We start from the raw sequence: 25,761 nt of genomic DNA on the forward strand, positions 1-25,761 counted from the left end.
TTCTTTTCCCACCCCTTGTCCCCTAAAAGGTTTGCTCACAAATGCTAACTGTCAGTGACACAGTCTCCATGCGAAGTGCGCAAATTGCGTTGCAGACGTCAAGGGCGAGTCCAACTGGCCGATTTTGAAAGGAGTTATATCCGGCTTGAATAGGCAGTGTTAAGATTTGGAAAAGTAAGATTGGGACTCATTCTGTTGGCACTTAGAAAGGAGTTATAGGAAAGAATTGAACAGTACCCAAAGGCCAGCCATTAGAAGAATTAATTAAGGCTTTTATTTTGAAAACTGATATATTAAATACTGGGTCATCAGCCAAGCATATAATCCCACTGGCAGTGAGTTTTACTGAAGACGAGTAGAGTGATGATTGGCAATTTTGGTAACAAATGATGAATCACTAAGCAAGGTCTTTTGGCTCCAAGATGGCTCCTAGGAACGGTGCTCGATACTTGGGATACTGATTCAGTAGTAGCCTCATCATGAGAGATGAATCTAACAAAACTTTAGGTACTAGTGGTGTCTCTGCTCAGATGGCCGGGGAGGTGTCTCCTCACCTTTTCAGAGCACTTTGTTATTGCTCCGGTCTACTCTTCAGTGCATATTAGAGGCAGTAATTTGCTCATCTAAGATACAATTGCATCAAACGCAGCTGTTTAATGAGATTAGTTCGAATTTTGGAGTCAACACCAATTCTGATTCTTTAAATTAATCTGAACTTTCCTATCCCTTGTGGCCACACTGAATTTATTTCCAGAGTCCTCTGTAGAATAATAACATGGAACCAAAAAAAGAGATTAAGGATAAGAGGCTGTAAAATAGATGAGCAAGTAAAAAAGCCAAAGTGTTAAAAGTTGGTATAGCTGACACACTCTGAAAAACCCTGTAGAATTGTTGGGTAAGACAAGTCAATGAACTATAGGGAGCGGCAAAGAGGTAGGCATGCTGTCATAGGACTGAACACAATTCTAATTCATAGGGAATACCAGTTACTCCAAGAGATGTTATGTAAAGTAAATCAGGGGAGATAACATCATACAAGAAAAGAAACTGGAAAGTAAAGAAGTGAGTTGAAGGGCAGAACAAATAATTAGTAATAATGATGGAGTGGATCAATATGAGATTGGGACACAGAATTCTCGGTTGCCCAGTTCAATTGATCATAATTCCGTTGATTATACTCATTCGATTTCTCTATTGGTTTGCGTTGCTCCCCCCTTTGCAAGAGGGTCTTTGGTAAATAGAAGCAGCTTTCATTCTATTTGGACCAGTATTTGAAGCTTCAGAATTATAATGTCTAAGGACAAGAAGGCAGTCTGCTTTGTTAAAACTGAGGTAGAGGTTTAAGTCTTGTAAATGATTTTCTTTAGTAAGATAATGTTAGATCACATTCAGGAAGCTAGTGTTGCACTCCTTAGGTTTTGACTTCAGTTGGTGTCAGTCAGTAACTGAATCTCACGTCAATTGATGGTTTTTGTAAAGAAGCAAAGTTTTACCCCGACTCGCAATGAAGAAAAGAGTATGTTCAGAGTAAATCACCCCCAAACCCCAGTCAGTGCTGCTTTCAAAATTACCATTCATAAGATATTAGAAGAAAAGGTGCCCCCACGTGCAAACAAGCAAAAGGTACGCTACCAGTACTTCACATTTGTTTACATAGTGAGTCATTACCTTGCAGATGAATACACCAGGAGTCTTCGATTTTCAAGTAGGTTTTCAGAAATTTACTTTGTAGGCCTTTACTTCGCTGGTAAGTTATTTTTAATTGTGTAAAGTCATCTGTTTTAGCTTTAAATATGTGTATATGTATATATGTGTGCGTGTGTATATATATATATATATATTCACTGAAAAAAACAGAGGTTTCAGGGGTGTTATAGTTAGCTGGACATTTCCCTCGTACAAAACCCTAGAAATTCCCCTGTTATAGTTAGTTCAGCTAACTATAACTCGCGCCCCCGCAATGCACTGCTGATGACGTCACATATTACATCACTCATGACATGGTCAGTGACATCACTGATGACATCTCAAATGACATCACTGATGACATCATTCATGTGATAAATTAGTGCATCTTCTCACACTCTAATATAACCTTTGATACACCGACTCAAAATTTCAGATGGCCATTTTGAAAACCATAGATACTCCAATACAAATAACTACATACCTACTCATTAACTCTTAGGTCTACATATACCTCGACTCACTCACCTGTACAGTCACGCATACTTACAGTCACTCCGTACAAGACTATCATATGCATTTATACACCTATATAGACAGCCACACACCGCCAATCATCCATTGAGGTACTGACACACCTAGTCAGTCGTGCAAGTAATTAAACACAGTCCAATTTACTCACCTATACAGTTAAACACACTCAAGTTCACTTACTCATAAAAATAGTACCACATTCTTACGCTCCTATACAATCATTGATACAAGCACACACTCATCCATACAGCCACTCTCACAATCACACACTCTCACATATACCCACTTATATACTCTTACACACATATATACTGCCTTTCACATATGTAGTTAGTCACACATGTACCACTGAGATATACATTCAATCCCTAACACACCCATACATACACTCACCCAACCATACAGTCTATCACAGATGCACTCTTAAAACCATGCACCCATAGAATCACCCACTCACACATCTATGCATAGAGTCACACACACCCTACCCACACAAACACTCAGGCACCCATACAGATACTCAGACAACCAATCAATAACCCATATAGACACTCATATAGCTATTCACAAAACCATGCAGCCACTTATACACCTACACAAAGACACATACAAACATTCACACAGTTTAGTCACTAGTCTGCAGTAAGATATATTTAATGACTCACTTATAGAGTCAGTTACGCACCTAGAAAATCATCCATTCACACACTTGTACACCCACTCATTCTTCAACAGACCTTTCCCTATATATATTAAACATATTAAAACTGTACAGAAACACATACTCACTGGATGATGTCATCAGTGATGTAATCAGTGATATCATTTGAGATGTCATCAGTGATGTCATCAGTGATGTCACTGACCATGTCATGAGTGATGTAATATGTGACGTCATCAGCAGTGCATTGCGGGGGCGCGAGTTATAGTTAGCTGAACTAACTATAACAGGGGAAGTTCTAGGGTTTTGTGCGAGGGAAATGTCCAGCTAACTATAACACCCCTGAAACCTATGGTTTTTTCAGTGAATTTCTAAGGTTTTTTAAATGCCAATTCCTAACTATAACGCCCCTGAAACCTTTGGTTTTTTTCAGTGAATTTCAAAGGTTTTTTAAATGCCAATTCCTAACTATAACGTGCATGAAACCTATGGTTTTTTGCAGTGAATTTCAAAGGTTTTTTAAATGCTAATTCCTATCTATAACTTATATCTAAAGATATCATGTTTAATGATTTTGATTGGATTTCTATATTTTTTAAATTCAGTGTGTCAATTTCATTAACTATGTTTTTTAAAAAATACTTTTTTATCACCATTTTTAAACTTATTTTTTCAATTAATTCTTTTAAAAATTAAAAAATATTATTTTAATGTAATGGGTTTTTCAAACATAGTTTTCAAAATATTTTTTTAACCATATGTTCAAAACTTTATTTTATATATATTTTTTCCATGTTTTTGGATCCGCGCACACTATGCGCACCGTTCGCGATCCTGACACGTTAGCATCCGCGCATGGTACGAGTTGGGTACGTGTTTAGTGCGCGATCGCAATGCGACTAGTACGTGACTCCCAGCCTATACAGGACACGTTCGATGTACGTAACGCGACGTTTACGCGCTTCCGCGATGCGTCATGTGCGTCTATGACCCGGTAGATGTGCGGATCCTGCGAAAAATTTAACATTTAAAAAATCATATATATATGTATTTCATGTGAATATTAATTGAAGACAAACTCTAAACTAGTCTTAAAACTAATATATTTTTACAACTAATCCTATAATTTTTTTAAATTCAATTTCGCGGATGCGCGCTGCGTGCGTGCTGCCTAAGCGCAGGGTGCGCAGATCCCATGTGACCTGCAAAAAAAGAGATTTGATTGGTTCATTACACTTTCTGTTCTAACTATTGAAAGACCCCACCCAATTCAATCATTCTTCTTTGACCTTCTTTGGAGGAGCATCTCTTTGCAGAGAAGAAGATTTTTTAGACTAAGTTTACACTTAGCTCTAACTTTTTTCAACTAAAAATGGCTTCAGGGCAGCAGGCATCACCTGCATCTCCTCATACATCTGAGGATGAATTTTTGGAGGAGGCACCACCCAAAGAACGTTTTTCTTCAGTGGTGTGGAAAGTTTTTTACTTTTCCCGAGGGGCAGAATAAGACCAATGCCACCTTGGTCACGTGCAAGATTTGCTAAAGAGTGCTGTCACAAGGGGATCCTAACAAGAAATACTCGTGCGGCACGGCAAGTATGATGAAGCACCTGAGGACCCTTCATCCGAACAATCTTGCACGAGAAGAGTGCCGACGGATGAGAAACACTCCTGCTCCTGCACATTCCACCTCATCGCAGCCGAGCACTTCAAGAGTGCATCCATCAGCCCAAAACTTGGACATCCTTCCTCAATTTCAATATTTAAAAGTGCTCTGCACTAAGTGCAATGCGACTTTGTGCTACGGTGAGCAGTCGATCGATCTGATCTGCCGCCGGCAAGAAAGTCACATTTGCTAGGTTTTTTTTTTGTTCCCTGAAGTTCATTGTTTGGTTCCTCCTGGTTTTTTTTTCCAGAAAAACCCAAAAAATCACAAAATTGTTAGAAAAACCAAAAAAATGTATAAAAGAAGAAAAAAAAAGTTATTGTAAGAACTAACTTTCCTAATTTAAAAAAAGAGCTAAATTTCTTTGTTAGTGTGTGAAAGTTTAGATGAATGCATGTGTAGTACGTAATTGAGTGAATGAATGCATTAGTAGCGTATGGTGAAAGTATAAGTGCAGAACTATGAGGAAGTGCTGCAGCATCACACAGTAACCTCTTTAACTACAGTGTGCTGTAGTACTTCCGAAGCACAGGGATGCAACATATGTACATAAATATATTGCAAATCTATGCTTCTCTCTGCACGGCTGCTTAAACTGCAGCCACGTGGTGACACAGGCACCATTGTGCAAGGATATCTGTGTCATGTGCTGTTTGTTTTTCTCCAGGAAGACACACCTTCCTGCACAAAAACAATGAGAAAATGCATTTTTCTCCTTCAATGTATGCTGAACATTTTAGCATGCATTGAAGATATAAAAATGTGGAGAAATAAAAATAATTTTCCTTATTGTACTTTCCTACACCAATTTTAGAATGCTGCAGCATTCACATACATATCGAGATTTATGATTTTTGATAAATCTAGAGATATATCTTGTTCTATGAGTATTCAGTGCAATCATGCACAACAACACTTATAGAACACCCTTTCAATGTAAAGTGGTGTGTATGATGAGGTTGTATTTACATGGAGTAGAAAAAGTACACAGAGTGCCTTTTCCTCTCTTTGTAAATATAAAAGTGTGTCTTGCGCAATAACTATGTTACAAAAAGTGACATATTTCCGGTTTTAAAATTCCTTGTGAATGATAGAAGGTAAGCACAGAGTTTTGTCTGCAAAGATGCTCAAAGAAGAATGATTGAAATGATTGCGGTCCTTCAATAGGTACAATGGGAAATATTATGATTCCCTCAAATCTCTTTTTTTGCAGGTCACATGATATCTGATTATGGTCAGATTTCAAAACTACATAGGTATAAACAGAGTGTTTTTAGAAACGTGTTTCAACTTTGTAGCTTCTTGCAGATCTCGTCATTCTGCATATTGAGACTTAGTTAAACTTACCTTCACAATAATAGGAATAAAAAATGGTATACATTTTTTTCAGATTTTCATTGCAATCTTAATTCATATAAATTGCTTATTTTAAAATTTGGGTCTGTGAAAGAAAAGAAAAAAAATATATAACATGTAATAATACATTTTTTACAACACAGCATAATTTCCACAAAGTAATTTGATTGCCTTTTTTTGCTGTTCTCAGAATATATTGAATTTCACTAGAAATAGTGATTTCAATCGTACTCATCACTTAACAGCGGGCAAAAAAAACAATCAGAAAGATTGTTAAAAAAAAACCAACATACTATTCTCAGTAAAATACCAGAAAATACAAATCACACATATATGAAATGCTTACAGCTTACAAAATTTTATAACTTTAACTTATAAAAACTGTAAATATTGCCACATTAAAATAATCACCGAATGAATGACCACCAAAAAGTCCATAATTCAAAAATATACCTTTCCTTGAGGCCAAATTGTATTTTTGAACTCCTTCTTCATGTAAATTGTCCAATGGTAGTCCTATTAAATTATAATAATAAAATACTCAGAGAGTGAATTATCTTCCTAAAACTTTGGCTTTAAAAATATTAGGTAGGAATTGGGTAATTCATTAGGTAAACGTTGTTTGAAAACCAACTGGGCATCATTACAAAGTGTCCAGCCTTTGTCACATTTTAGATAGGCAGTGTAATGTCCAGATGTTGTGGAAGGACCATCATGGAAAATTATTGCAATTGCTACAAAAGTCCTTCCTGATATTGATAGTTGTGCTGCTACAAATTGCTTTATTAAAGTATCCAATTTTCTTCCGTCAGCTGTACAACGTTGCATCATTAAAATTATGTATTTTCCAAATTTTGTTAAGAATAATGTGGATAACATTTCTGATTTACATTGGCTACACTCCATGTTTTGAATTGCACCTTTAACTAATTTATTGAAAGTCACTGATTTACAGTCTGGTAATGTTAAATTCAGAAATCTCTCAGTGTCTACATTGGTGCTACATGTATACATGCAATTTTCACAATAATGTTCCCATTTGTAAGAAAGGCCAAAAATATTTTCTATTTCTACACCTTCATTTTCAGAAATGGTAAGCATATACATTAAAAATTCCTGAGCATCTTGTTGGATATTTTGTGTAAATTGTGTAGAACCAGAACACACATTCAAAAGACTATGAACATCTGAAACAGATTGTATTTTACTTCTATCTGTTGTCAATTTTTCATAAACAGAATGCAACAGAGAACAAAATCTTTTTTGCCGATTCTGCATAATTTGTTCTTGCAAACCTTCAAGATAAAAAACAACATTGACCACTACATTAGCATAGCAGTTGACACCAGAACTATTTTCAAACTGATAACCAACAATCTCTCCAACAGTGTCCAATTTCTTTTTACCTGCAATCACAACATTATCTTGTTCTTTTCCCTTCTTGACACCTTCAGAACAGATATTCTCTAACCTTCTTTTTCGACCAACCACACGCTTTTCAAATACAGGATATTGACCTAAATTTGGAGCATACACCCTTCTTAACCTATTATACTCTTTTACACAGTTTGCATCTGCAGTAACCTTTGTCTCATCAAAATCAATCAAAAACAAACCAGATAATGTTCTGACACGCGACAAAGCAACATATGCCATACCCTCTTTAAATACGGTAGATCCAATGTTCACCAATGCACTGCCTACACTTAATCCTTGAGATTTATGAATAGTCACTGCATATGCCAGAGAAAATGGAAATTGTTTCCTACGGACATATAATTCTTTAACAAGCAAAAAACGAACTGAACAACGACCAATTTCTTTAACTTCATCAATCTGATCAAATTTTTAAAAATTCAATTCTTTCTTTTTTCTGATAATTCACAAAATCCACCACTTTGCCCATTGCACCATTAACTAAACCTTTCTCTACATCCAAATTACGCCTTAAAATTACCCGACAGTTTACACACGCATATAGTGTCTTTTCTAAACCAGCAGTTTTAGATATTTTTTTTTCTAAACAATCCAGTTTTGATCTCAACTTTACTGTCAAAATAATAGGGATTCCTTCATGCAGTATTTTATCGATGGCTTCCATTTTTACAATTTCTTCATTTTCCAGTTTTAATAATTCTTCGTTGAATATTGAACACTCGCGCAGTGTTGGCATTAAACAAATCACTGACTTATTTTTAGCAATTTCCACGTACACTTTTGCAGGAACTGCATTTTCATTTGGAAAGACATTGCAAAATAATCGATTTTCCAAAGCTTCTTTCCCTTGTTTTGAAAGAATTCCAATTCTTATATCTTGAAGAATACTTCCATATTCAGCATTATTTGCCTGTCGCATATTTGTTGTCAGTTCTTTGTATTCAAAATTACTCCAAATGTTCACATTACCAACACTGCCAAGAGACTTTCTGGTATCTTCATAGGCAAGTGTTTTAAATACCGATTGTCCTTTTACCGGAGTCAGTTGCAGTAGATCTCCAAAAACTATGACGTGTTTTCCTCCAAATAACACGTCATACTCTGTTTTAAGAATTTGCTGCATTCTTAAATGCACAAAGGCAAGCATCAAGTTTGAGACCATGCTCACCTCATCAATAATGAGAAGTTTCATTTTCTTCAGGACTCTTGAAACTTCACAGCAAGCTTCTCCAGATAGCTTGTGGTATTCCAATTTGTTCTCATGCTCTACTGGCAGCATTAGTAAATGATGTAAAGTAATTCATTTAATGTAATGAGCTGCCAACCCAGTTGGAGCAGTGACAACACAAGACACATGCAATCAGTTGTTTTCTGCAGATAACTTGTAATTACTTTAATTAAGAAACTTTTTCCTGTTCCAGCTTGACCACTCACATACATTCGGATAGGTTGAAATGATGTACATGAGCACCCTCTCTTTTCATGATGTAATCCATGGTCAATCTGCTCTTTCACTTGCTGTTCAACATTTAGTTGCTCTTCCAAGTTTCCTAACTGTATTGCATCTTCTTGTGCTTGATACATTGCTGTTTCCACCTCATTCATTGCAATCGCTGCTTCATTTTCAACAATTGGTTGTCCTAGTGGATCTTGACTCAGTGCAGCAGAACTTTGACTGTCTTGAGAACTGCCTCTAGCAATCTCAGCTGTAATTATAGCTTCTTGATCAATTTCATCATTCAACATTTTGACATAATTTGCGAAAGCACTGCATTGTATGCTATCTTTACAAGCATTAAATGAATCTTCATAGCTGGGAAAATCTCCAAGTAATTCCAGTTCTGAACGCCATGGTTTGAACATTTGCAAAAGGGCTAAATAGTAAAATTCCCTTTTTTCAGCAGTGTCGCAACTCAGTTTCCTGTGATTAATTAAATTTCCTTTCCTTTGTTTCACCAGACATCCTTCGGAACCAATCACTCCAAATTTTCCATCGTTGATGTTCTCTGTAGTATTCCGTTTAAAAGTGTAGTTATGTAGCACTTCATTGAGACACATGTTCTCAAGATGATGACTTCTATTTGGATAGTATGTGTCCAACATATTCGTTTTCAAAATATCTGTACTTTCTGGGTAATTTTCTGCTAAATATTCAATTTCTTGAACAGATCTCAGTACCCGATTTCGCATTCCTGCAAGACCTAGACTCACCCAAATGATTCTTCTACTTTTGGAATATAGACTTGCAGATGATAACCGATCTGAACATTCATATGCTCCAATTTCACGATGCGATAACATCTTCAGACTGAAACTGTATAATTTCTTACTTAGACTCTTCTCGTGAGAAATCTCTTCCCACATTTCTTTCAATTCAGTCTTTTCTGATTTAGTGATGTAATACGTTACATATCGAGCAACAGCAATGGAATTGTCCATAACATACTGAATATCCATGTTAGCGTTCCACATGGATAAAATAACTGGATTGTAGTCATTTATGTATTTTAATTCTTCGCTTCTTCTTGAGTTGTAGGTGTTTTTCAGAGACTTTCTTGTGATGGTATGTCGTATAGCTGACATAAAACTGTTCACTCTTCCTTTGGATAATACAGGAAGTAGAATTCCAAAACGACATTTGGTATAGAACTTATCCTTTGACTTGTACTTTCTTCGACAGTATTTTCCACACCTCTTGCTTTGAAATCGTAAGACTTGTTGTTTTAAGTTTTTGTCTTCTCTGCTATTTGGAGAGCACATGTAGCATAATCTTCAATGAAAGACAAAACAGTTTCATCTGAATCTGTTCCAAATTTGGGGGCGTCCTTGACCCATAACATCATATGTATGTGAGGAGCACCTCTTGCTTGATACTCCTTATCCAAAAGAAATCCACAACTTCTCCAAGAGGAGGATTCTTTTTATTGCAGATGAAAGACATCATAGCTTCAAATCTATGATTGAAATATCTGCATACATTGACAGGATCCAAAGAGCACAATTCTCCAGGTGTCTTGTATTCAATATTTTTATATTGGAATTTGCCTCTCGAAGAAATTCAAGTAAATCATCCCAAGCATACTCAGCACAGCTTAGTGTAACGAACCATGTAGGAGTTCCCAAGTTCCGTAGCATACATTTCAGTTCTCCATGTCGACGGTACCAATATTCATTTGACACACGCTGACATGCCATCAGATTAATCAACTGAGATTCTAAATGATCATCTCTCTGATGCACTTTATCCATAAAATCTTTTGCAGTTACATTTTGCAGATGCATTCCAGTTTTTAAAATGTGATTTACTGCATATGAAAGTCCAGACAAGTCACTTTCAAACAGAAGATGAAACATATAAGGGATACATTGTCGAAATCTTGGATCTTCTGCATATAATCTTGTTGTCCGATATTCAGATGCAGGAATCTGCACAGGACGTTCATCATATCGTCCACCTTTTCCTGTTGGAAACAACTGCGGGAAACAACCAGCTTCCAAGCTCTCTTCCCATACACTCATGGGACTTCCTGTTGCTTTTTTCATTTGAAACAACTCAATCGTATTCCCCATCACCTCTTTGGAATGAAGTGGATGTACACTGTAATGTTCATAGATCTCTTCACATCTAGACATGTCCACTTTTTCTATTTGTCCACTTAATGTTTCAGTATCTTCTGCTAAATCTATTTCTTCTTCTCCAGCAAACACATTTCTATAGTACTCATTATTTTTTAACAGATACAATGACGCCTTTTGCACTTTTCTAACATCCACTAACTCTTGCCAGATTTTCTTATTCTTAGTAGGAACACCATTAACTAGAATGACTAGTGGCTCATTTTCTGCATGGTCTACACCAATAGTTTCAATATTTTTCCTTAAATCTAATGGTAAATACACAACTCTTCCTTTCAATCCTCTTTGCAACTCTGATGGAGGTAATTTACTTGTTTCTGCTCCATACGAACAATAGCCTGAAACGGGTGAACACATTGTATGAGAATAGACTCATACGTATTTAAATCTATCAGCTCTGGAGGAATAGCATCCAACTCTAGATTATTATGAACAGCTCTAGCAGGCATTTTATTCTCATCTAATTTGTTATAATAATATTTGCAAATACGCTGCTCACATCCCAAATCAAAACAATCCTCTACCAGCAAATAAGTTGCAAATTCCATCCACTTATCATTATCTTCTATTTCACTTTTTAAATACAGATTGACACCCCTAGTCTGATTTTTATAGTGACTTCGCCGACAACAAATTCAAGAAACGTTTGGTCTTTCACCTGAAATTACCTTAAACTTTGTGATTTCATCCTCAAATTTCTTTGTAATTACGGGTTGTACATTGTCTTCAACATTTGGTTCTACTAATGTGTCAGTTTCTTCACTCTCTTGCTGAGGAGCAAAGTAACAAAACTCAATATCATCACAGACCTGCTTCACATCTGATACTGACTCACGCAATGGAGCACTGTTCAACTCACTTAACTTTAGTGCTGGACTTTTTGCATAATACAACCTTCTCACTAACTTCCACATTTGAGTATGATGTACTGCCAGCATTGTGAAATGGTGAAAAACACTTTGACAAACTTTCCTAGAAAGACAAGCCAGAGAATGACCTTGCAGACCAGTATGTTTTCTCACTCTGCAAGGGTCTAGTCCTTGCAACAGCTTAATCTTTTGTTTTACACTTTTTTTAGTGTAGGCTCGTAAAAAACGACATAATTTTTCAATAGATTCCTGTCGTACACTGCAAACACTACTGCAATCCCAAGTGTACACAGGGTTTTTATCACGTCTCCCTAAAACTTCATCAGCTATCACTTCTTCTGCATTTCTTTCAACCATTTTCTCTTTCTCAATTGGACAACTGTCGCTAACCTCATAACCTCTACCACTGGTGTCAACTGCATTCAATAATTTTTCGCTCAGTGAATAACTCTCTTCATTAAAAAAAAGGCTCTGAACTGGAACTGTGTTTCCATTCTCCCAAAAAAAATCACATTTTTTTTTTATTAATAACTCCTTTCCTCCTACTTTTGGCCTTCATTACATGTATTGGTTTATCTAGTGATCGAATTTTGTTTAACACTAAAATAAACAGTTTCCTTTTTACTTCAAAAGCCTTTTCCACAATGTTTTCAATATGCTTCTTCTTTTTATAAAATAAAGCTCTCTTTTTATATTTCTTTACATCTTTCAGCAAATTATGCACTAGTCTCTTGTAAAATTTTTTTTGCATAATTCCTTATACTGATTTTGCCTTCTTTTCCATACTTTATCTCCTTTGACTGACCATTTGCTTTTTTACTTTTCCTCTTATTTTGAATTTTTTTCTTACTTGAAGAATTCTCACTAGTTCCAGTATTATCTATATTCTGTGTGCTCCTACAAACATTTTTAATAAATTGCTTCGTGATCTTACCAGAAGATTTTTTCCTTTTAGCCACATTATCTTGTACATTCAATACTTGTGGTTGATGTTTCTTCAAATAATCCTCCTGTCTCTGTTCTTTTCTTTTTTTTTCTGGCATGATTTCTCTATTTTAACGTTGAAAAACAGTATCTGTTAAAAAGATTCACAAATCAATGTATATTAATAACTTTCAAATTTATACTATTCCATTACTGTACACACACATTTCATATAAAAACTGACTAAGAAACTATAGCCCTGAACCACAAGTATGACGATGGTCAAAACACTACATGCATAGTGCATACTACTTTGAAGCAGTTCATGCCCTAAAGCCTACCTCACTAAAAGACTACATGCTAACTGACTGAATGATTACAGTACTATAAGGAGAAACACTGGGTGAGTAACAGGGTGTTTGCTAGAAGTGTATGAATACTAACTGGGGAATTGAAGGTGTGAAAGACAACTGTGTAGGTGATAAGAGGACTGCATGCATACTGGATAGGCATTTGAAGCAGTCCATGTGCTAAGGCCTGGCTCACTGCATGAGTACTTGGGTACTGACTGAATGATTAGTGTACATCAAGGAGAGTACCTGGGTGATTTTATAAGTGGTAGGCTTTTGGGGCAGGGAATGGATTAGTACTTGGTACTGAATGGGTCACTAGAGGAGTGCAAAGGGAGTGACAGGGTGTTTCCTGGAAGTGTATGGATACTGATGGATACTGACTAGCGAATTGAAGGTGTGAAAGACAAGTGTATAGTATGTTAGAAGACTGCATGCATACTGCATAGACTTTTGAAGCAGTCTATGTAGTAATGTATGGTTCACAACATAAGTACTTAGAAACTGACTAAATCATCAGACTACTGCTAGGACAGTGCCTGGGTAAAACTTTTAGATTTTCAGTTCTGGCACAGAGAATGGTACATGGTACTGCACCTTAGTGTCAAACCCTGACTCATTTTATCAATGCATAAGCAAAGACTAGCTTCTAATGCTACTAAAACTTGACAACATGACCGGTTTTAAAAGAGTTATCTGTCAGAAAATACATGATGTTACCCAATCCTTTTCTCACAGTGGTTCCCAAATGCACACAGACTCACAGTGTGATTCTAGACAACAACCACTACCCCTAGGAGTTTACCAAAACTCATTCACTACTGTGGAAGTGGTAAGGGAACTGCACACAATCTACATATTTCAGGACTGCACTTTTGTGTCAAAGCCTAACTCATTTAATCAACGCATAAGCAAAGACTGGCTTCTAATGCTACTAAAACTTGACAACATGACGGGTTTTAAAAGAGTTATCTGTCAGAAAATACACAATGTTACCAAATGCTTCTCTCACAGTGGTTCCCAAATGCACACAGACTCACAGTGTGATTCTAGACAAGCACCACTATCCCTAGGAGTTTACCAAAACTCATTCACTACAGTAGAAGTGGTAAGGGAACTGCACACAATCTATACATTTCAGGACTGCACTTTTGTGTCTAAGCCTGACTCATTTAATCAAAGCATAAGCAAAAACTGTCTTCTAATGCTACTAAAAGTTGACAACAAGACAGGTTTTAAAACAGTTATCTGTCAGCAAATACACGTTGTTACCAAATGCTTCTCTCACAGTGGTTCCCAAATGCACACAAACTCACAGTGTGATTCTAGACAAGCACCACTATCCCTAGCAGTTTACCACAACTCATTCACTACAGTAGAAGTGGTAAGGGAACTGTACACAATCTACACATTTCAGGACTGCACTTTTGTGTCAAAGCCTGACTCATTTAATCAAAGCATAAGCAAAAACTGCCTTCTAATGCTACTAAAACTTGATAACAAGACAGGTTTTAAAACAGTTATCTGTCAGCAAATACACGATGTTACCAAATACTTCTCTCACAGTGGTTCCCAAATGCACACAGACTCACAGTGTGATTCTAGACAAGCAACACTATCCCTAGCAGCTTACCAAAACTCATTCATTACTGTGCAAGGGGTAAGGAGACTACACACAATCTACATATTAAAGTACAGCACATTAGTGTCAAAGCATGACTCATTTTATCAATGCATAACCAAAGACTGGCCTCTAATGCTACTAAAACTTGACAACATGACAGGTTTTAAAACAGTTATCTGTCAGCAAATACACAATGTTACCAAATGCTTCTCTCACAGTGGTTCCCAAATGCACACAGACTCACTGTGTGATTCTAGACAACAACCACTATCCCTAGGAGTTTACCAAAACTCATTCACTACTGTGGAAGTTGTAAGGGAACTGCACACAATGTACATATTTCAGGACTGCACTTTTGTGTCAAAGCCTGACTCATTTAATCAACGCATAAGCAAAGACTGGCTTCTAATGCTACTAAAAGTTGACAACATGCCAGGTTTTAAAAGAGTTAACTGTCAGAAAATACATGATGTTACCAAATGCTTCTCTCACAGTGGTTCCCAAATGCACACACACTCACAGTGTGATTTTAGACAAGCACCACTATCCCTAGGAGTTTACCAAAACTCATTCACTACAGTGGAAGTGGTAAGGAAACTGCACACAATCTACACATTTCAGGACTACACTTTTGTGTCTAAGCCTGACTCATTTAATCAAAGCATAAGCAAAAACTGCCTTCTAATGCTACTACAACTTGACAACAAGACAGGTTTTAAAACAGTTATCTGTCAGCAAATACACGATGTTACCAAATGCTTCTCTCACAGTGGTTCCCAAATGCACACAGACTCACAGTGTGATTCTATACAAACAACACTATCCCTAGCAGCTTACCAAAACTCATTCACTACTGTGCAAGGGATAAGGAGACTACACACAATCTACATATTAAAGTACAACACATTAGTGTCAAAGCATGACTCATTTTATCAATGCATAAGCAAAGACTGGCTTCTAATGCTACTAAAACTTGACAACATGACAGGTTTTAAAACAGTTATCTGTCACAAATACACGATGTTACCAAATGCTTCTGTCACAGTGGTTCCCAAATGCACACAGACTCACTGTGTGATTCTAGACAAACATCACTATCCCTTGCACTATACCAAAACACATTTCTTCATCTAGAAGGAGTACTACATTTTAGTGTAGAAACATAACTCATTTCACAAATTCATAAACAATGACTGGTTTCTAATTCTACCAAAATATAAAAACAGCACAGTTATCTGTCTAAAAACACCTGAAAAACACAAATGCTTATCACAGAATGGTTTCTACATGCACACACACTGTCAATAAGATTGTAGAGAAAAAAAGTACTCCCTACACTTTAGCAGGATAAATACATTAGTCTGATTAAAATCAAAATAGTCTACATACATCCCCTCACAATTAAATAACTCACCTTTCAAGTTGTTTTGTAGATTAAGAAGTATATCAGTCACACATCAGATATCAGTCACACACCAGATTTTCTTATACAGAATCTCTGCACTGTGCACCTGTCAGCAGAACCAAAGAATGGCAAAGTTTCCTTCTCATTTTCCACACATATACATGTAAACATCAAATCACATTCCTTCCCACATAAATTCAAAAGCAAACACACATTTCTATTGGTTAAACATTTCAACCCTTTCCAAATGACATAAATTTGAACCCTTCCCCCAATCTGCCTTCTGCCCGTTACCATAGAAGCAGGTCATGGAACACTGTACTGAGCACACAGGTCAATAGTTCAGCACACAATGTTGCTAATCAAGACAGCAAGTGTGCTTGACTTTTCAACATATCAGCTTATCATATATAATGTTCCTTACAATCAGTGTTTGTTAACCAATAAGAATCATGCGTTTAAAAAACAGAAATATACACCCTACCTTTCAGTGTAGAAGGTTGTCAAACAACCAATGATTTCTTGTCTTTTTTCAAAATTGCATCTTAGCCACCATTTTAGAAACATCTTACTTTCGAAACTGCCATTTCATTTACAGAGACCATCTGAGTGCATCCAGACCTCCTTTCAAGATGCTTAGATTGTGGATTGTGGGACACAGCTATATTTTCTGGAGCCAAAGGTATGCAGAAAACAAAGGCATTCACAAAGACCTAGGTTTGCCAAATGTAGACATTAAATGGATTGGACAGAGAGGGTTAAAGTGGCACCAATTGATGCCATTGGTGAAATCCTTCATGCAAATCCAACACCCTGACCTCATAATAGTGCACTGTGGTGGCAATGACCTAGGCACTTTGACTGGGGTAGGTCTGGAAATGCTTATGAAGGACACCTTTGCAGAACTGATTTCACGTTTCCCCAAAACTACCTTTGTGTATTCTAACATATGCCAAAGGCAGAAATGGAACTGGTCCGATCATTTTTGTCCACAGATTGAGAAAGCTAGGAAATATGTGAATACATCTGTTTCTGCTTTTCTCCGAGACTATAGAATGGGGTCCATTTACAATAACAATCTGCGCTTTCATATGCAGGAGATGTATAGGAGATATGGAGTACACTTTACTGATGAAGGAAACAAAGTCTTCCTCAACAACTTTAGACTCTGTATAGGTACTTACTTATAAGTACCAAAACCTCTCAATGAACACAACGGCTCTTTTTAGAGCCACTCAAGAACAAAACACTTAAGCTTGATCTCCCAACAATTTCAATTTTTTTTTCCTTGGATCCGCGCACCCAATGCGAGAGAATCCGTGCACCCAACGCGATAGGATGCGCGCACCGTGCGCGCATTTTGCCGTTTTTTTGTTTTAACAAGGGGGCCCCAGGGGGTCCTTCTGGGACCCCCTAAGCACCTCTAGAGGGTCAGAGTATTTCCACTCTACCCCCTTTATATGTTTTACACACTTATTCCCCTTGCTTCTTCAGCCTCACTTCTACCGAGGCAGAAAATGGCCGCCAACAGTTTCTGGTTTCGAATGTAGACAGACACTCGACAGCCAATTAGCATTCAGCACGTGATCGGGAGGGTGCGCGCTCGGTTCGGGGAGGGTGCGCTTACGGTGCGGGTAGGGTCCGCGGATCCTCCCCGCCATAGATATATATGTACTCTTAACTCTAATTTTCTCAGGAACTAATGAACGGATTCACACCATTTATGCAAAAGGCACGAGTCTGAACTGAGGACTACCTCTTTGCCAAATTTGGTGTAATTCCGTTCGGGCTGTAGCTGCGACAACAGATCCTATGGGAAATTGCATGGGGAAAACGCGTTTTGGGACCCCCTTTTTTCTCATTCCCCGCTTTATGAATCACCATGAAACTTTTAGGGTAGGAGCGGAGCGGAGCTGGCCAACAGTTTTGAAAATTTCGCGAAGATTCGTCAACCGGCGCCAGACTTATTGGGAATAGAATGTTGCGGATTTCCTATGGAAAATAGGTCCTAACTATAACTATCTACTGGCGACCGCCAGTAGATAATATATACACACATATATATACATTATCTACTGGCGGTCGCCAGTAGATAGTTATAGTTAGGACCGAGTTCCCATAGGAAATCTGAAAATTGTATTTTGAATAACTTTGGCGCCGGTTGACTTATCTTCGTGAAATTTTCAAAACTAATGGGGCGGTCCGCTCAGCTCCTACCCTGAAAGTCTCGGGGTGATTCGTCAAGCGGGGGCTGAGAAAAAAGGGGGGTCCCAAAACACGTTTTCCCCATGCATTTTCCCATAGGACCTTTAGTCGAAAGTACAGCCCGAACGGCTGAACAGAATTACTTGAAATTTGGCAAAGAGGAAGTCCTCAGGTCAGGCATGTGCCTTTTGCTTAAATGGTGTAAATCCGTTCAGTAGTCTCTGAGAAAATCAAAAGTAAAATCACATATGTATCTGGGCGGAGCCTAACCACACATCTCATTGTGAGATCTGATTGGCTGTCAGCACTTCATCCAAGAAGTGTTGGCAGCCATCTTGGGACCAATATACATGATAGCACCTCATTAAAAAGCATTGCAGTTAATAGAAGGTTTTAAGACTTTAGTTACATTATAAATCCTTTGTTGATGGTACCATACTCATTGTAGGAATTGTGGTGTGTTCTAAGGTGATTTTACCATGTGAAAAAGCCTTCTGCTGTGATATCATGAATCATGTTTGAGAGAAAACTATTTTCTCATGCTTTTCCCACAGAGGTTTGGAAGGTGATCTATAAGCTAACGGAGAGCATATTTTCTGTAAATTCACATTATCTTTCTCAGTCATGTGAGAATGAAGTCTGACATTCTCAGTAAAACATGTACATCCAACAAGGGCAGAGACTGTCAGTTGATTCCTTTGTGTTCTACTGCAGCTTCCCAGAGTGTTCTAAAGAACAACTAGAGCGCTAACAGTCCTACTTATGACAAACGTATGGCACACCTGAAGCCATCTTGGTTGGAATAAAGTGGTAATTCTTAAAACATTTAATTTAAAAAGGAACAAAATGAGGGGGTTCATTTTGCCATAGAAAGTATGATTAGTGCTGCAGAAAGAAAAATTAGGGCACATTTTGAGTGACTTCTCAAATCCTCTTCTATTTCATTAAAAAATTCTGACATGCAGACTGAAACATGCACTTTCAATACCAGCAGCAGACTTCCCTGGTGAGCAGTAGCTTTACTACAGTGATCTAATAAGCAACTAGAGTGCTAACATTCTGAATTTATGGCAAATTTGTGACACATCTGAATGCCTTCTTGATGGAATCAAAGTAAAAAACTGGAAGTATTTCCTACTCAGGAGACTGTAGTAAATGAGGAAATTAGGAAACATCATAACAAATAAGTCTCCCAAAATGGCCACCAGATACAAAAGAGCCCAAATGTAGCCCAAATATCACCCAGATGTAGCCCAAGTATAGCCCAATGACAGAATGTCCCAGAGTGTTCTAACGAACAACTAGAGCGCTAACAGTCTTACTTATGACAAAAGTATGGCACACCTGAAGCCATCTTGAATGGAATAAAGTGGTAACACTTAAAACATTTAATTTACAAAGGAACACAATGAGGGGATTCATTTTACCATAGAAATTATGATTAGTGCTGCAGAAAGAAAAATTAGGGCACATTTTGACTTCTCAAATCCTCTTCTATGTCATAAAAAAATTCTGACATGCAGACTGAAACATGCACTTTGAATACCAGCAGCAGACTTCCCTGGTGAGCAGTAGCTTTACTACAGTGATCTAATGAGCAACTAGAGTGCTAACATTCAGAATTTATGGCAAATGTGTGACACATATGAATGCCTTCTTGATGGAACCAAAATAAAAAACTGAAAGTATTCCCACTGAGGAGACTGCAGTAAATGAGGAAATTAGGAAACTTCATAACAAATAAATCTCCCAAGATGGCCACCAGAGACAAAAGAGCCCAAATGTAGCCCAAATATCACCCAGATGTAGCCCAAGTATAGCCCAATGACAGAATGTCCCAGAGTGTTCTAAAGAACAACTAGAACGCTTACTGTCTTACTTATGACAAAAGTATGGCACACCTGAAGCCATCTTGATTGGAATAAACTGGTAACACTTAAAACATTTAATTTAAAAAGGAACACAATGAGGGGGTTCATTTTGCCATAGAAATTATGATTAGTGCTGAAGAAAGAAAAATTAGGGCACATTTTGAGTGACTTCTCAAATCCTCTTCTATTTCATTAAAAAATTCTGATATGCAGACTGAAACATGCACTTTTAATACCAGCAGCAGACTTCTGTGGTGAGCAGTAGCTTTACTACAGTGATCTAATGAGCAACTAGAGTGCTAACATTCAGAATTTATGGCAAATGTGTGACATATCTGAATACCTTCTTGATGGAATCAAAGTAAAAAACTGAAAGCATTTCCTACCGAGGAGACTGCAGTCAATGAGGAAATTAGGAAACTTCATAACAAATAAATCTCCCAAGATGGCCACCAGACACAAAAGAGCCTAAATGCAGCACAAATATCACCCAGAGGTGGCCCACATGTAGCCCAATGACAGAAGTGTGCAAAACACTTATTTTTTGTGTATTTGCAGTTTTATATAGTGCAGACTTATCAGGTATTGGAATGCTTTACATGAGCATTGGTTACATCACACAAGATCAAATTCATTTTGGTTGTAGACATGGGGAGATTAAGTGATTTGACCACAATCACAGAATGTTGAGCTGAAGCAGAAACTCCAACCTGGTTCCCCAGTTGCAAAGTCTGTAGCTCTCGAAGTAACACCACATCCTCTCGCCAAGGTGCAACATTTAATCAAGTGGTCAACTGGATAAAAAAACATAAAGATTACAAATAATTTAAAAGTTCTTTGTCGCTATTTGAAAACTCAGAAAATATGTCCTCATTTTAGTTTTTTAGAGCACTAACCATAATTTTGATGCAAATAAGACCCTCTCATATATGTAATTTCTAAAGGAAATACTCTAGGTATTACAGTTTTGATTACATCAAGATGACGTCAGGCGTTCCACACTTTTGTAATAAATAAAGAATGTTAGCAATCTAGTTGTTCATTGGGATACTGTTGAGAGGCAGAGGCCAGGGGCACGGACTCTGAAAATTGAAGGCAGGTAGGAGAGTGCAGAGGCAACAATTTGACCACACTGGGCAGGCAGGAAGGGCAGTGGCAGCACAACAGACTATGGAGGGCAGTGGAAAGGGGGCAGGGGCAACAAACCAACAATACAGGACTGGCAAGAGAGGCTGTGGCAATATAATAGACCATTGTGGGCAGAAGGAAGAGGCAGTGGTAGTACAACCATACATGCCAACAAACCCGTTTCAGCCAGGAAACGTCCAATGTTTTTAAGCTCAAATGGGCTTTATTTGATCTGTCTCCTGTCTACAATCTCCTCTTTTTCAATGTTACTCAAAGGGGAAAATCAATACCCCAGTTTTTTTTCAAAATCTCCCTCTTACCAAGTTCAAAATGTTCGCAAGTATAGTACATTGAATCATGGTAGGCAGGAGGAATTGGGGTAGGGACATGGACTCGGATAACAGAGGACAGGAGGGACATGGAGACGTGCACCAAACTGACCCTACAGGGCAGGCATCAGGGTTTGCAGCAGCACAATACACCACACAGCGCATGCGGGACGGGAGTGCAGCACAATAATCCATAGAAAGCAATAGGGAGGGGACAGGACCATGCACATGGACAACAGAGAACAGATGGGAAAGAGGCAATGGTAGCTAGTTGACCATAATGGACAGACAGGAGAGAAAGCTGCAGCATAACAGACCATAAAGGGCAGGGGGGACAGATCAGGGGCATTACAATGGAACAGACAAGCCAGGAGGGAGGGAATAGGGGGTCTGCACATGGAAACAGAGGGCTGGGGGCAAGGTGGCAGGGCAGGAGCAGCAAGATGACCATGGAGGTCAGGCAGGATGGGCACTAGAAACAAGACACACCATGGAGAGCAACAATGAGACTATGGTGGCATACACACAGACCATGGAGGGAAGATGGGAGGGGGTCAGGGGCAGCACAGAAGACCATGCATGGCAAGCGGGAGGGTTAGTAGCAGTACAATGGCTATGATGGGCAAGAAGGAGGGTGCAGGGGCATGCACAAAGGACCATGGAGGATAGAAGGGAGGGTCAGGACCTGGGCACAGACAAGAGAGTTCAGGGGAAGGGGCCTCACAACAAACCGCGCGGGGCAGGCAGGAGGAGCAGTTGCAGCACAACAGATCGGGGAGGGCAGAAGGGTGTGGCAGTAAAATGGACCATGGAGGACAGGAGGAAGGGGATAGGGGCATGGCATGTGGACAGGCAGGGTGGAGGAGGCAGGGACAGGTTACAGTCATCTGACAATGCTAGGCAGGTGGGAGGGGAGTGGCAGCTCAACAGAACACTCAGAGTAGATAGGAGTGGCAGGTCCATGGAACAAAGTGGGCAAAAAGGATGGAGCAGGGGCATGCACAATGACATCGGAGGGCAGGGGGAAGGAGAATAGGGGCAGCAAGCTAAGCACAGAGGCTAAGCAGGAGGTCAATGATGGGCCATAGAATTGGGCAATGGAGGGCAGGAGTAGTGGACTGGTACATCATGCTAAATAGAGGGCAGTGGCAGCACATCAGACCATGCATGGCAGGAGGGAGGAGGCTAGTCCATGGATTCAGACAACAGAGGATAGGGAGGAGGTGGATGGGGCAGCAAGCTAACTGTTCAGAGAAGGTGGGTATTAGGAACTTAATTGTTTGTAAAATGTGTGTCTGTGCGAACTACTTAAAATATGAACAAGTATGCAGCATAATCTCACTTTTATTCAGGAAGAAGAGGACGTTTGTGACTGTGACTCCGGGCTCACTTGGCAGAAACACCCCCTGACCCTCCACACCCATCGCAAAATGTAATGCTTGTGAAAAGGGTAGGTGGACGCAGTGTTATATAGAACATAGTCCTGAGAGCACGATTGAAAATGAAAACTAGATGTAGTATATGGTATAAACTATGCACCAAAAAGTGTGATATAAGATGAACCGGGGCGTGAAATATAATATGCAATACATTGTGCGCAATGACAGATTCATTGGAGAGCGCGAGATAGCACAGGCACTAGCGCGTGCTATGCAATATGCACCTTGGAGTGTAATATGCACAGGGCAGTGTTGTGTAACATAACTAGTCTCTAAAGTTGTAATATAAAATATGTGCTGGGGAGTGTATTGTTGCATATGCAATGTGACAAAGATATGGATCCCAGATTGTAATATGTATGGCATAGCGCTGTGCGTTATAACAAACTCATTGAGGAAGGCACGTTAGATGGGGCAATATAACCCGTGCGAAGGCAAGTGTGGCATGACATATTCACGGGGTGGTGTTACAGTGCACATGGGCTAGAGAGTGTCATAGCATACGCACTAGCTGGTGGAATACAACACAGAGGTGTGAGGCAATCGGCGGGCACTGGTGGGTGTAACACAGTATTGGGCTAAGCCAGGAGCACGCTGTGACTCTCAAGTGAGGTTCGTCTCCTTTCCAGAGAGTAAAATAAAAAGTATTACACATCCAGGCGGTGGATGTGTTTTTTATTAACCGTGAGGGGGGTTTCTTGCATAGTTTGGTCGAATTTTTGTCGAATCCCCTTTGAATGGCTTGGTGTGCGTGTATATTAAATGTGCCCGTCAATAGCTACCCATGTTTGTATAAATAAACGACAAGGGTGTCTACTTTGAGAGTACCCACCAGCGGGGGCGCCGGGATTAGGCACGGTAGGGCGTCAGACACGTCAGAGCTTCACTAGCGGTGTAAATACATTCCATGTGAATTCATTCTATGCATAGTCGCCTTTTAATGAATATCACGCAAATCGTCATGGTGATAGGTACATACGGTTTGTCCAGCATGTCCTAGGTGTTTCTATAAATATATATATTTTTAAAATAATAAAAAACAAAGGCCGGCCCCGGGGGATGGGGTCCCCGGAGCCATAAGTGGCCTGAGGAGGGGGGCAACACAGGCCCCTTCTAAAGAATTTAAATTAAAAAAAAGGCCATGACCCGGGGGTTGGGGTCCCCGGGCCGATTAAGGCCTTGGGAGAGCCAAATTAATTTTTTTCAACAAAAAAATTTAGGGTGCAGACCCTGGGGGATGGGGTCCCCAGGGCCAGTAAAGTAGAAAAAGAAGGGGGGCCACACAGCCCTCCTTCTTAAAAAAATAAAATAATAAAAGACCGGCATCGCGCTGGAGGCCACGCCCCCATCTTGCAGCACTCTGCAAACGCGCCCCCTGGCCAGTTGTAAGTTGGGGAATTAATTCCCCTTCAATACTGAGGGTCCCTGAGGGCCAACTAGCCCAACAGGTATCTCCAGTGTGTGCCAGGGAGCTGTGTTGCAGACAGGTGTTCTGAGGCCACGCCCTTTTTACACCTCTATGCAACGCAGCTCTGTGGCGCTTACTGGAGGTACCTAGTGGGCTAGTTTGACCCTAGGGACCCTTAGGATTCAAGGGGACTTAATCTCTCAACTTAGAACGGCCACAGGGCGCGTTTACACAGTGGTGAAGGGAGGGGACGCGGCCTGAGGTGACGTGTGCAAACACGCCCTGTGGCGCGTTTTAAGTTGGGGAAATAATTCCCTTTCAATCCTGAGGGACCCTGGGGGCCAACTAGCCCACCGGGTGCTTCTAGTAAGTGCCACTGCTCTGCGTTGCAGAGAGGTGGTGCAGGCCGTGCCCCTTTTTACACCTCTCTGCAATGGCGCTTACTGGACATACCTAGTGGGCTATTTTGCACCTAGGGATCCTCAGGATTCAAGGGGACTTAATCACCCAACTTAAAAAACGTCCACAGGGCATGTTTACACAGTGGGGAAGGAAGGGGACGCGGCCTGAGGTGACGTGTGCAAACACGCCCTATGGCACGTTTTAAGTTGGTGAAATAATTCCCCTTCAATCCTGAGGGCCCCTGGGGGCTAACTAGCCCACCAGGTGCTTCCAGTAAGCGCCACTGAGCTGCGTTGCAGAGAGGTGGTCCAGGTCGTGCCACTTTTTACACCTCTCTGCAACGCAGCTCTGTGGCGCATACTGGCGGTACCTAGTGGGCTAGTTGGACCCTAGGGACCCTCAGGATTCAAACTAACTTAATCTCCCAACTAAAAACGGCCACAGGGCGTGTTTACACAGTGGTGAAGGGAGGGAACGGGGCCTGAGTTAACGTGTGCAAACAAGCCCTGTGTTTTTTCTTCTTTCTTCACATGTCCCATCTCTGTAGGCATAGTTAGAAATTAGCACTTAAAAAACCTTAGAAATTCACTGAAAAAACCATAGGTTTCAGGGGCGTTATAGTTAGCTGGACTTTTCACTCGTACAAAACCATTGAAATTCCCCCGTTATAGTTAGTTCAGCTAACTATAACTCACGCGCCCGCAATGCACTGCTGATGACGTCACATATTACATCACTCATGACATGGTCAGTGACATCACTCATGACATCACTGATGACATCTCAAATGACATCACTAATGACATCACTGATGACATCATCCTTGTGATA

This window comes from Triturus cristatus, chromosome 8, assembly GCF_964204655.1.
Source record: "Triturus cristatus chromosome 8, aTriCri1.1, whole genome shotgun sequence".
NCBI lineage: Eukaryota > Metazoa > Chordata > Amphibia > Caudata > Salamandridae > Triturus > Triturus cristatus.